We start from the raw sequence: 6,000 nt of genomic DNA, 5'->3' as shown, positions 1-6,000 counted from the left end.
TTTCTTCCTGGAAATGTACGTACCATTTTTGAAAGAATCACTTTCTTGTGAACTCGATACTTCTGAAAATAAAAATGAAAAAAAAAAAAAAAAAAAAGCTGGGGCTGGGCCTTGGGGAGGCACTTTGATTAAATTGGAACATTGATCTGTCTTCAAGCAACCCTTAGCAGGGAAAAGAGGTGTCTACCGAAAAAGGAGACAATATTCATAAATCATTGTTTTATTACAGGTTGGAAGAAGTGAAGTGGATTTCCTAGGATGTGGATGGGGCACACCTACTATTCTTAAAGGAGTATGATCCCAGTTCTTATCTTTAAAAGAAATAGATGAATGTGGTAGCAATCCAAAGTCTGTGCTCCTGTGCCCTTCTAATAGAAGAAATCATAAAAATATAGAGAAAAGTAGGTAAGAAATGCACACACAGGATAAAAATGTAAAAGGTAAACTATGTTTTTATGCTATCAATTCATTATCACAACTGCTGAATGTTCCTCTGTCTTAGACTAGGGGCTATCTTTCCAGAGTTCTCAACTGTAAGAAAACTATTATATTAAAATGCTCTCACAATGAATCCCATGGGATTGGGGAAAGCTATGTTGCAAATGGGATTTTGCACTGTGTGAATTGCCAATCCCAAAAGATTGTGAGATCCTGTGGCTAGGCACAGGTTCTACAATATGTGCATTTGTGAAAAGGGAATGTCATCACTACATATTATTTTTACCTTTGGCAAGAATTTTATAAAATTTCAGAGCATATCACACTCAAAAATACTTCTATAAGGGTGGCAAAATCTAAATGAAATCGCTCTGGATGCCATACTATCATGCGTTTATTAATTTGTTCTTATATTGTTTTTGCTTTATTTGACCTGGAAAATAAATGAAAACTGTAAGTTGCTAGTCCTATAAAATCATCCACCTGTTGAAAACATAGCATAGCAAATACTGCGATGGACATCGGGGAGGAAAAGGTAAGGAAAAGGAGTGAAACTTAGGAGAACAGATGCCAGAAAAAAAATGCAAGGAAGAAAATAATGGGAGATGGAAGTCTCCTTTCTCTTTTTAGCTTCCATTTTGGATATGAGCAGATGAGAAGGGAAAAGAAATTGATATGGAGAGAAACACACGGTGGAGAATAACCCAAGACAATAATACACAGAGGCACTTGCCCCAATAAAAATGTCATGTCACATGCTAAAGGACAGAGGAAGCACACAATTGCCCATATTAAATTTTCACTTTGTTATAAAGCATTCACTAAAAGAAAATTGGTTAAATCTGACCACATCACTGTCTTAGAAAACCCATTGAAGTCCCTGTTTTACAACTAACATAATGGGCGTGTGGAAATGCCTCTCCATCCACCAGGGGGCAGAAATGAGCCCTTTGAGTGGCCAGAGATCTTTGGACTTCAACTTTGATTTGGAATAGTTGTAATTTGCATAGCCTTTTCACTCTCAGACATCACTCTTTCTGTCACTAGGAACATAACCATATAGACATTTCAAAGAAACCTCTTAATTCTGTGAAGCTCTAAACTTCACTCTACCAATAAACTCCCCCACGTGTTTAGTGTGAACTACCTTACGTTCACACTAAAGAGATGTGATGGGAATGCTGGGACTTACATATGGTGGTCTTCATATTTTGGTGGATTTTTCTTTTGAGGCATGGAGTGCCTGACCTTTGCGTATGCAAGATTCGCTAGCATGTAAACTCTGTCACTATTTCCCAAGGACATAGAAACAGGGCTATTAATAACTTTAATGCTTACCGTTTTATGTAGTATTTTTCTGTGGAAACTATCTATTAAAAAGTCAAATTTGGTGGTGCTTTTCTTGTGTTTTTGGTGGGGAGGGGACCACTTCCTGGAAGGAAGGGACATGTGTAATGTATATAAAGTCACCTTATGCTAGTCTCATTCAGTTTAGCACCGTATTGCTCAGTGATAATGGCCTTCATCAATGCAAGCATCAAAGTAAGGGTGGCCATTTCAGGAGAACTAAATGTTGGAAATAATTAAAATAACTACAACTGACATATACTCAGGGGAGCCATAAAATGTAGCCTTCTCTGATGTTGTACAATATCTAGCTGAACTGAAATATAATCCTTTAGCATCTGAACAAGTAAAAAGAAAAAGTCTGGCTCAGGAATTGTCATTGGAGTTGGTTGCTCACCACATTTCTGAATAGTTTACATCTGTTGACCAGCCCTAAGTCCTACTTAACATATGCAATCTGATGAGAGATCACAGTCTGAATTAATTGATGTAAAATGGATTGAGTTTAATTAGCACATCTTTACCATACTGTATTGAAGATGTGGCATTTAAAGAAAACTAGAGCAATATTCAGTAGCACAAACATTATCGTCTACAGAGATTTTAAAGGAAATCATAATAAGAAACATGAAGCCTATTGAACTCCATTAAAAAGCCAAACCACAGGGAGGTAGCCAGTCAGAAAGTATAGCCCTTGGAATGCAGTCTAAAAACCTACCCAGGACAGCCATGCTACTATTGCTGAATCACATCTGCCATCACTGATCTTGCCAGAAGATGTAAAGAAAAGAAACCCAGGTGATTTCAGAACCATCCATTTTTTTTTTCCTTTAAAAGTATGGGAAACAAACTCTTGGGAATGTTGGTAGAATTTTCTGTTGGTGATGAGCTCCTCTTGTACCAAGCTCAGGCTCCCTGGTAATGGACCCCACTGTACATGCGTTTGAATTTCCTCTGTGGTTCACTCTCTGTCCTTTGGAGGCTGTTGTGACAGGGCTGCTCCTTAGTGACTTCCTGGGATAGGCATGACATTGATTAGATACACACTCCATGTACTTTAACACTAACCATGACATTAAAGTGGTAAAATCCATAATAAGTAAATCCAACAGCAACATATACACAAACAAGGTGGCAAATTGCTCAAGCTTTCCTAAAATTATACATCTTCTTGTACTCAAGAAAACATTTGCTTCATTCAGGGTTTTCCAGTCGTGATCCATCTCACTTCTGTTTCTTCAATGTTCTAACGTCATGAGTAATTGCTGTTTTTTCCTCACTCTTAAAGCTATCCAACCTTGAGTTTGATTATTAATACTTTTGTTTTTCTTTCCAAATAACAGAGAGAAAGTTCCAAGAGTTCTTGTTTGTAAGTTAAAATGATGCTGCTAGTTGGGCTTTGGTAGGTCATTTGTTTTGAGTTGTTTTCCAGAATCAGGCTTATACTAATCTTTTAAATATTTCTCTTACCTAGCCCTGCCTATCCTCCCATCAATGATTCTTTTTTCCAACAATACTAAGTACTAGGTTGTCACTGGGTTTTACAACAGACTGAAACAAACAGGCGAACTTTGATATGGATATTCATGACCTGGGCTCCAACAGCCCAGTTCTCTATTCAAGGATCAAGCCCACCATCTGATGCCATACACATCTAAGACTTTCTCAAAACATCACACTTCTATTTAGATCTCCATTAGATCCACATAAATGATAAAATATCACATTTCAAAAAACGATCAATATCATCAAAAATTCATCCTTGAAATTTTTAAAGGTAGTTTTTCTCTCTGGAAGAAAAAAAGAAGCATGTCAAAGCAATTATATGTACAGCTGTCTAATTGCTTGCACATTTGAGGCCAGTAGGAACCAACTGTCACTGCAAGAGACAGACGTAAATCTGGCCCTTGGTGCCTTGAGGACTGACCTGTTCAGATCTGTGGTTCCACAGGCATTTGTATCTAGTATACGGGTGCTGCTGGATTCTTGGTGTTGACATTTTAAGTAGTTTAATATTACCCGAATGAGACAAAATTGAAAAACCTTCAGAAAAGGAAATGTTTTGCTGATCTAAAACACAAATACAGCTTGAACTCCAGTGATGTAGTTCAAGGACATAATAGAACCAAAGGTAATGTTCTGACAAAATTTGGACATTTCCAGATCCATATTCAAATATGGGTATTTATGATGCATCTTGGAGTCCTCGACATGTAGGGAAGTCCAGGCACCTCCATGACCTCTGAATCAGCTAGGGATAAATAGCTGGAAAATCTATTTTAAGGGTAAAAACTGATGATCAAGAGCTGGGAGCATACGAATAACAACTATCACTCATATAACAGTACTAACGATATTCCTAGGTGTTGTGGTCAGTTCTATGCAAATGATCAGCCAGCAAGGGTGCTTTTCTACATCTAAAAGTCAGATCCCAATGCAATATTGGGACTTCTTCTTGGGACAGTTTGCTTTTTCTGAAATTGTGGCCTGCCTAACAGCCTTGCTCACCCTCTCCCCGCATCACACACCCCTAACCCCCAGGACTGTGCTTGACATAATGTCTAAACGGAGAGGCTCAGAAGTGGCTATTAAAATTCCAACTCCTCATCATTTATCTTATCTCTGCTTCCTCACTCTTCATCTTTTGGGTTCTACTGTCTCTTCCTTGGACATAAAATTTCTGAAGGAAGCACTTTGCAGATTATCATCTGTAATTAACTTAAATTCAATGATTTGAGTACTCCCCTTTAATTTTCTGTTGGTGGTGTGATCAGGGAATTCATCAGTAATCAATGAATTTCATAAGTATGTATGTGCATATTTGCTATCACACACAGCATTCTAAACAACATATCATGTAACTCGTGCAGTTTCCAAATCTTGATTATTTAAACAAAAGCAGATTTTACCTCTGCAAATCTTTACAACCAAAAAAAAAAAAAAAAGACAAATGGCTTTTTGGTTTCAATCTGGCCTTAATAATTTTCCCTCTGTTTATTTTCCATTAAAAAGAAGGTGGTTACACAATCCAACCTACAGTACAAAATACTTTTAAAAATTTAGAACTTTATTGGCTATAGTGTTTATTAGTTCATATAGTTTTCAATTCATTTTGACTATTCTGACACAAATTGCTATATAACTTAAATTCTGACGCTGGGGAAGGGAACACTGTATCAGTTTCTCAGGATCTCCTTTCTGCCAGGAATTTCCTCCTAAGATTCACTGATAAAATGTTGATTGCTTAGAAAACAAAGTTGCAATATTCATCACTTTGTGACCACCATGACAAATTACAGAGCATTGTTGTTTAAATTAAATGTTAAAGTAGGTTAGTCCAGACATTTATAATGGTGCATGTAATTAGCCCAAACCGATGAAATATCAACAAATTAACTGTTTTTGAAGAAAAAAAAAAAAGTAGTATTCGAAATTGTCCAGTATGAGCACTGGGGCCTTTAAACAAATGATGTCACACAGTCTGGGAGGCTTTGTCATGTTCAGTAAATTAGCATGGCCTAACCACAGCAGAAAATTTCCTTGAGCTGCAATAAAGACTAAATGCTTTCAGACTCCCATGGTCCTTTGTAGTCATCATTTTAAAGCACTGCCTTAGTGAGCTAAACCTGTAAAGTTTTCTTTTGAGCGGCTGTGAGTTGATTAGATCTATTTCAGCCTAGTAGTGGTAATAGGCTCCTCTCTGCGAAACTGCTTACCCTCTGCTCCCCTGGCAGCTGGAGGGACTGGAATTAATCAGGTCTGCTGGGGACTTCCTCAGCGTCTCCGCAGGCCAGCGACTCTGGAATCATTTACCACAGAATCTGACTGTCAACTCTTTGTCATGTAGGCTTTTGATTATGCTTTCTTTCTCTCTCTCATTTTCCTCCCTTGTTTTTTCAGAAAAAAAAAAAAAAGGAAATGGATGAGGGATTATCCTAATGCAGTATTTTACTAGTGACTTATATAGGTATCTCTTATCACCTTTGATCTGCCCTTTAGAAAATATGGGTATGTGTGAAGGTAGTGAGGACTTACTATGAAAATTAAAATTAACTTTATCTTTCTTATTAAGGTATATATCCAGCCAAAAGATAGGCAGGCACTCATAGGTACACTGTCTTTCCATCCGAAAAATATATATTTGGAGATTTCATTTTTGAAGGACCTTTATGATTTCCTTCAGCAGCATCCAACAAAGTGCTCTGCCTGTATCCC

The sequence above is a fragment of the Macaca thibetana genome, chromosome 13, assembly GCF_024542745.1.
Source record: "Macaca thibetana thibetana isolate TM-01 chromosome 13, ASM2454274v1, whole genome shotgun sequence".
In the NCBI taxonomy this organism is placed as follows: Eukaryota; Metazoa; Chordata; class Mammalia; order Primates; family Cercopithecidae; genus Macaca; species Macaca thibetana.
The sequence above is the reverse complement of the archived record's forward strand: the minus strand, read 5'-3'. Positions refer to the sequence as shown.